The following is an 8,914-nucleotide window of genomic DNA, read 5'->3' as shown; positions in this document are numbered from 1 at the left end:
TGCTTTTGCTGCTGTTAGTACAGGAATTCTACTAGGACGTATTATCTCACAACAAGGAATGGAGATTGATCCTAACAAGGTTTCAGCAATTTAGAATGCAAAAGCCCCAAAAAACATCAAACAACTTCAAAGATTTCTAGGGCAAATCAAATAGCATTGCAGATTTCTAAGATACCTTGCAGATATTTGTTATCCTCTCACAAAGCTGACTAGAGATACAGAACCATTCATCTAGTGAAGCCCTCAAGAATATGCATTCAGCATTTTGAAAAAGATGCTCATAGTGGCACCTATCCTACAACCCCCTGATTGGTCTCTTCCTTTTGAAGTATTTGTGGATGCTTCAGATTTAGCAGTTGGTGCAGTAGTAATGCAACAGAAAACACCAAAATGGTTCCGACCTATGTACTATGCAAGCAGGATCTTAACCAAACATGAAAGAAACTATGCAGTTATAGAAAGAGAGGCACTTGGTATGATTTATGCATTGCATAAGTTTAGACATTATTTACTGGGCTAATAAGGTAAATTTTCATGTTGACCACCAGGCTTTGATTTATTTGGTCAATAAACAACAACTAACAGGAAGGCTTGCAAGATGGATGCTTTTGTTACAAGATTTTGATTACACTGTGGTGCATAGACCAGGAAAATAGCATTCCATAGCTGATTATTTGAGCAGACTCCAGTTACGACTGATATCCCAGATGAACTCCCTGATGCAAGTATATTTATGGTAAGGATAGAAGAACCACCAAACTGGTATGACAAGATGTTATTTTTCCTTACTGATGGATTGAGATTGAATAGGGATCAAAGAAAAAAGTTGGTATTGCAAAGAAGACCTTTCCTTATCATTGTTGGCGTGTTGTACAGAAGAGGTATTGACCAGGTGATCCGAAGGTGTGTCCAAGACCATGAGCAAAAAGCTGTGTTAGTAGAGGCACATGGAGGGCCAGCAAGAGGCCACTTCTCAGGTGATATCACGGGCAAGAAAATCTTATAGGTTGGATTATGGTGGCCCATAGTATTAAAAGATGCACACAATTATGCCAAATCATGCTTGTTATGTCAAAGGGATGACAGACCAATGGATAGTGACAGAATGCCATATCAGCCCATTCTTCCATTGGGACCTTTTTAAAAGTGGGGATTGGACTTTATTGGACAAATCAAACCTGCAGCCAAATTCTTAGGTAATCAATATATTCTTGGTGCTATTGATTATTGCACTAAATGGGTTGAGGCCATAGCATTGAATACATGCAAAGCTCGAACAGTTGCACATTTTTTGTATCACAATATTGTAACCAGACTTGGTGTTCCAATTGAGATTGTATCTGACAGAGGAACCCATTTCATTAACAAAACCATCAGAAAAATGACGAAGATGCACATGATACTGCACAAAAAATCCATAGCATATTACCCACAAGCCAATGGATTGGCTGAATGCTCCAACAAGCTCATGAAAAAGGTTTACAAAAGAACAATTACTAATCACCCAGAGGATTGGGATCAGCATTTAGACTCAGTGCTTTGGGCACTTAGGATAGCACACAAGGTGGCCATAGGATTGACACCTTTCAGGCTAGTGTATGGTTGTGAAGTAGTGGTACCCATGGAGTTTGTTGCAGGCAATCTGAGAGTAGCAATTGACAACAAACTTTCACCAGAAGACTCCATCAATGCAAGGTTGGAGCAACTTTTACAATTGGATGAAGATAGATTGGCTAGCTCCCACACAGCTGACATTATCCCAAAAAGAAGAGCAGCCTGGATCAATAGAAATATTAAAGTTAAGCTTTTCAAAAAAGGAGACTTAGTGTTGATGTTCAACACTAAACTGGGAAAAATGCCAGGTAAATTCAAATTAAGGTATGATGGTCCATTCAAGGTGATTGATACATATGAGCAAGGGACATTTCTATTGGCAGACTTACATGGCAACTCCTTTAAAAAGCCAGTCATCAATGGTTTTCGACTTAAGCCTTACATTGGCCCTGATCCCACACAGGCAAAGATCAACACAATCTTCCTGCAGAACCCTTCTGAGGTACATGGTTATACAATCTCTATTTCAACCTATATGCTCACTAATGGGGTATCATGCAGCTTTCCAAAGAAGCCTTCAAAGACAAATACAAAAGAGTTTTGTGATAGCTCTGAGCAACATCATAGCAAGCAATCACATGAACAGTGGCTACGATTACAGTCTGACTTGATTCCACCAACAATGTAGCAAAGACATTGCTACACTTCCAATACGGTTCAGGTATACTCAAATTACCCTACCATAAACAAAAGTGATATTGTAGGTGAGAAGATGCAGCAACAAGATGAAGATGCAACGAGCTCCGCTCCAACAATGTTCCGACGTGTTTCAGATCGAAGTTCGACAAAACTGACTGAGAACTCCGTCACGGTTCCCATGGGGACCAAACTATGCCAATCTCACTCCGATCCACCGTACACGCACTGCACATGTCTTTTTTGACTTTTTGGAGTCCAACTAAGGTCTGACACCTTGTTCACGTGTTTAGCCCCACATACGATCCGCCCACTCCAGTCTGACTTCCATCCGATGCCCACTGTCCAACCCTGTAGTCCGACTCCAATTCTCCACATGCATCATAGCAAAGTCCAACTATACTCCGCCTATCTGACCTCACTCCGCCCTTAGTCTACCAACTCATAGAACACACTACACTAGCCATAGGAAAAGCATCATCGCCAATGCATGCCTTACCGACCCCATGATGCAAACTCATATAAGCAAGGAGGGATGGGAGGTGGATTATACAGACACCCAATCACCGCTTCATACTGCCAGTCTGGCACATGTGAGACTCCCAATGAATCTCCAAAGACTAATGAACGATGTATTTTACACTCAAGCTTCCCTTCAAATGGCTCCAAAACGTAGTTTGCACCTTACAACTCCCTTGCCTTATGAAACATAGGATTCCTCGCTCAAGCTCCTTCATAGAGCTGCTTTGCTGGACGACGAGATGGGTCGAAGCAAAAAGTCCCTAACTCCACCAAGAAAGAGCCCCCAAACAAGCCTAGACGATGAGAAGGAGATTGTCATCACAAAAAGTCAGGAGACAGAATCTGATGTGACGAACCCCCCCAGCCACCACTAAAGAAGTAGATTGAGACTACCAGTTTTGCCAGCTTCAAACTCTCTCTGGACCTCAACAAAAACAAAAAATGGTTAAAGAAGATAGGCCTGCTTCAGTACGCAAGTCTTCTATAGACATCCTAGAAGGCTCCACAGGATCCTCTTGCGCAATATGAAGCATTCCAAAAATCGAGAGGTATGTTGAGCAACAATCTCATGGTGACACTAAAGATTATCTCCGAGGTTTTTCAATTGCCTTTGATTAGGGAGGAAGTTGTGTACAAGAAAGATGTCAATAGTGAGATGCACAAGGAATTCGGACCGCTTGAAACACAAAAAAATTATTTCTTTGTGAGTAACGTACAAGATATAGGCCGTCGCCAACAACTAGTATGGTATTTAGAGAGAATGCAGCTTTTGGTGAAGCCAAACACAATGAGAAGAGATTCATATGCAGTACTCCATGCAGCAAAAAAGGGCACATGAATCAGCTGGGCTCATCTATTGCACACACATCTCATGGGGGAAATAGCAAAGAAAGATTTGACTACATCTAATGCACATTCGAATATTGCACCGTTCATCACAGCATTGTTTGAATTTGCAGCACAAAATAAGGAAGAAGTACCAAATGTCATTATACAATACAGAGAAGATAGGAAAAAGCACATACATGACAAAATAGAGCAAGACAACAAAGAATCCAACAAATTAAAGGTTGCAACGGTGCAAGATTTGCAAGCGGCTCAGTATTCTAAGGATGAGGCATTGGCAGATACACTCTAGGACATGCCACTTTCAAAGGAGGAGATGCCCCCTCAGCAAGCACAACAGAAATCCACCAAAAAAATCAAGCTCAATCAACGAGCTAAAGCATAGATGCTGAAGGAAACATGGATCTAGCTTGAGGACAACGTGGCTCGTTTGTTCCTCAACTCACCTCCCAAGTCCCAATTTGAGAATTTGTCTCCAATCTGCAAGCTCGACTTGCTAGAAACTCCTGTGAAGGACAAATAGGCATTCGCACCACACACAGAGGTGTCAAGCATGCAAGCTGGCAATGCCCTGCTCGTACTCCAACATTATATTGGACAACAACAGAGAGAACAAGCTACACTATAGTAGCAAGTCCAACAGCTCTAGAAAGAAAAGGAGGCAGCACATGAATTCATGATCAAGCATTTTGACTTGTAGCAACAACTTTCCAGTGCACAGGCCAACATTATAGAACTTTAAGACAAATATGAAAGGTCTATAGAGCAACAAAGCAAATATATTGCAAAGCTGACAGCACAGGTCAAGGTACAACATGATTGCATGCTGACTATGACAGCATGGCTCCAAGAGATGAAAGATGAATTCTTTGTTCAGCTTGACCGTATGGGAGCAAATCAAAATGACCTTCAAATAAAAAATCTTTTGTTATAGCAACAGCTTCATGCACTCCAACATGTCGAACATCAACTTAAGGAAATGGTCGCGAGGTAGATGGCATATTCCTTAGCAAATATGAATTTTTTGACTTGAAAAATCAGCTGGTCCGGACATCCCAAGAGATGTGGAATACCTTGAAGGGTAGACTATTTACTATAGCAAAATGACCATACAATGCTTTCACATCGGTTGCATATGCCTACAAGACCATGGCCTATGAGCTGGAGACTATCAAAGGATGCCCAAAAAAATCAAATGCCATTGGAGGACCCTCTCACAATATTTGACACAGAGAAAGCAGGAACCTCTGTAAATTTCAATGACCCTGTAGAATTCATGACACAGATTACTAAGCTTACAATAGAATAACCAGAGGAAGATGCCAGCATAAAAGTCAGAACTACCCCTAGCCACTCCAGGTGTGCCAATCCCAACAGAACCAATGAACAGCCAGAAGGAGCAGAAGCACCACTGAAGACTCAAGAACAAAAAGAAGAAACTGAGACTGTAGATCCAGTTGTCACCAGGGAACACTGATTGATCTCAATGCTTCACATACCTTCAAGGTGCACTTGAAGGAGTATTTTCAGTAAAGAAGGCTTCGTGTCCCCAACTTTTTGAGAAAAAGCCTCTCCACTGAAAGTGCCAGATGTTGAAGGCATAGCCTCCTACCACGTGGACACTAACCATGGGATAGGTTAAATACACCTTTGGTAAGAGGGAGTTATTAGAACAAGGTAGTGGGATCATTTTGTAGCTGTAGGGATAGTTGTAACTATCCCTAACATCACTCCTTAGTGGCCTAATCCACCACATAATGTTTTTGACTAGGACTGTTACATTTTGAAACTTATTATTGCCTTACAACAGTCAGCAGACTGTATGGCTATAAAACCTTGTATCAGCTCCTGTTGAGAGTTTGAGTTGTTGAGTTGATGTATTCTCTGTCAAAACTTGATATACAAGAGGCATACTACCTTTTGCAAGATTTTCTCTCTCTATCCTCTTTACATCTCGTGGTAGTCTTTTCTAGTCCACGTACTTTCCGACTATACTCCAACTACTAGCACCTTGTTGTCAGGAGTAGAGATGTGTTTGTGTTTTTAACTTATCTAAAGACACTCTAAACACCTTACCAAGCCATACCACAAGTGTTGAATTCCACATACTAGGGTGACAGGTACTTAGATACAACATAGCTACTGCTAGCACATCATAGACAGCTACAACACAGTGTATGGTAGTAGTGAAGATCTGGGGGTTGGCTACCTACAAATGCTACCTAACAAGCCCTCCCACAAGTGCTAACTAACACACCAGATGGCTACAACACTATGGTAGCTACCTCATGCTCGATACATAGGTGTGACTTGATGTCTGATAACTTCCACGTGGTGCATAGATAGCTACAACTTAATGAGTAGTGGTCACCATGGTAGGTATGTCATGGTGGCTACAACACCATGGTAGGTACTATATGGTGGATACATAGCTATGACAGTGGATAGCTACTCCATGGAATAGGTAGCTACCTGTTGTCCACCACATGGTGGATAGATGGCTACAACATAGTGGTAGCTACCTCATGGTGGATACATAGCTATGACTTGATGTCTGGTAGTGGCAGCTACTCCATGGAATAGGTAGCTACCTATTGTCCACCACATGGTGGGATAGATGGCTACAGCACAGTGGTAGCTACCTCATGGTGGATACATAGCTATGACTTGACATCTGGTACCTTCCATATGGTGCATAGATAGCTACAACTTAAGGAATAGTGGTCACCATGGTAGCTACCTCATGGTGGATACATAGATATGTCACAGTGGTAGCTACTCCATGGAATAGGTAGCTACCTACTATCCACCACATGGTGGTAGGTACTACATAGTGGATAGATAGCTATGTCACATTGGTAGCTACTCCATGGAATAGGTAGCTCCCTACTGTCCACCACATGGTGGATAGATGGCTACAACATAGTGGTAGCTAAAATTCCTTTTGTAGTAGGTACCTCTTCATGGTGTTGGATTCTGTATATAGTTGTAGCTTCCTATAATGACATTGTTACATTCATACTTTTGATTTGGTTGGCAAGTAGATTTGTGTCTGATTGGTACCTTGTTTAATACTTTGCCATTCCATATCTCACAACTATTTTCATGATTGTAGAACTGCAGACACCTAAAAAAGAAAGCTGTGAGCCGAAAACAACTGTTATTGATGATGAGGGTTCTCAAAATCATATAAGACATGACTAGTTATTCCTTCTTCCTTTTTGACAACATGATTGAATGTATACAGATGTTACTTGAAGTAGTCCTTACATCTTTTGTTTTTGGCTATCTGGCAATGGGTGAATCGGTTAATACTGCTACTATTAATGGAGATTTGCTTGATTTTCTCAAAAACTTGAGAAATGACATCCCTTCAATTGAGCTGGATTCTCTGGACAAGGCAGATGCCAGCCATACTTCTAGTGAAATGGAGCGAGTAGAACCGGGTGCACCAAATCCAATTTCTCCTACCGACAGCATGGGGGTGTTGGGAGACAATGTGACAAAGACACTTGGTGGTTCAAATTTGAGAGATATAAGTGACACGGTCCCTCAGATTTTTTAGAAGACACGGGCTGGTTCAAAATTGAGCAATGGAAGTGAGGGGATCCCTACACTTGTAGAGACCTTGACGCTGTTGCGAAAAACAATGAAACGAAAGTTTGGAAGAGGTGAATTCAATTGGCCTTTTCCTTTCTTTGGTAATGATGGATGCATCTTCTCTCCAATTACTAATTGATTGTTCTTACAGGAGAAACTACCATGACAATTGAACCTACCATGAAGAATGACACTGGTTAAGATGCAAGGGTAGGTGTTGCTACTTCCAAGGCCAAAAAATACTTGCCTTCTTAGTTGTTTATGTCTGAAGCTAGTGTTGTAACAAAAAATCTCTATAAAAAGACTATGGCTACTTTTGGCTTTGTAATATCCCACTGACACTCATTTTCAATGGAATTTTGTGTTCTTCAATGTCTTTTCTTCTAGCCCATTATCCAATAAAGTTGTGTTGTGCATTGTAATGTAGCACTTTGACATATGTTCCTTGTACTTCCTATCTTGTACATCATGAATATGTAACCTTGATTGTACAAGTAGTTGTAAAATAATGTCGTGTGTCCTGATATAGAGATTTATGTTACAGACTATTGTTGGAAATTGCCATGGGGAGTGAAGGGCATGGCAGTGCTCCTAAATACTTGCAAGGAAAATGGTTTTGGCTTGGACTTGCATTGTGCAGTCGGAGGTGTATTGTGTGCCATAAAAGCTGCAGCAATAGGGTGTGATACACATGGCTCACGAGAGGAAGGTAGGGATGCATATCAGCAAAGCAACGAACAATAGGGGAGTGTTGAGGATTGCTCAGAAGGCACAGAGTTTTTTGCAACAGAATTTTCATGGAAGCTGCCATGGGGACAGAGAGGCATGGTAGTGGTCCTAGACTCTTGCAAGGACCAAGGTCTTGGCTTACACATACTGCATGAATGCGGGGATGTAAATGGGGGGATGTACTCAGTGCCATAAAAGCTATGGCTGTTGGGTGTGATCCACCATGCACACGAGAGGGAGGCACGACTACATTTCAGCCAAAGAATGAACTTGAAGCAATTATTGTGGATTCCCCAGAAATCTTACCAAAGAGTAAATGAGAAGCAAGTGATCAGGATCCCCCACAAGGCACACTTGCAGTTGTGGAAAGTAGACTTGCTCATATTATGAATGTTGATGAAATTCAGGAGCAGAGTGTGGTAGCACTTGCTTCTCTCAAAAAGACTATTCACATTGCAGACCCTAAAGTGCTAGTTCTGGATATGAATGGTTTACTTTTGCTAAGGTACAAAAAAATTCGAGGCATGAAGGAGAATGTTGATTTCAAGACAGCTGCACTTAAATACAAGGTTCACCATGTAAAGAAGCAATTCTGCACAAGCCATGCTTTCACATACATCATCCAGCTTGATGCAGAGTAGTTTGTTCGTTCTTGATCTAGTGAGTTTATTCTATGCTTATGGTCATCTTGCATGAAAAATAATATTCATCGCACACTGGAAGATTGCTTTAGAACTTGCATTTGAGTATTTGGACCGATATCCTGTCACAGGAGAATTGCATGGAGGCATCTTTCACACTCGCGCAAGCGCCGGGCTTGGATCAAAAGGACCACAACAAGCCAGTCTTCATGAAATGTGTCAAGAACTTGATTGCGAGACATCTTGAGTGGAGAACATACGAGACGTTGCTAGTTGATGACACCAAGTACAAGAACATGCTAAATTAATCTTGGTCAATGATTTTT

The sequence above is a fragment of the Dipteris shenzhenensis genome, chromosome 30 (assembly GCF_047967505.1).
Source record: "Dipteris shenzhenensis isolate YYH24624 ecotype China chromosome 30, Dip_SZ_1.0, whole genome shotgun sequence".
In the NCBI taxonomy this organism is placed as follows: domain Eukaryota; kingdom Viridiplantae; phylum Streptophyta; class Polypodiopsida; order Gleicheniales; family Dipteridaceae; genus Dipteris; species Dipteris shenzhenensis.
The sequence above is the reverse complement of the archived record's forward strand: the minus strand, read 5'-3'. Positions refer to the sequence as shown.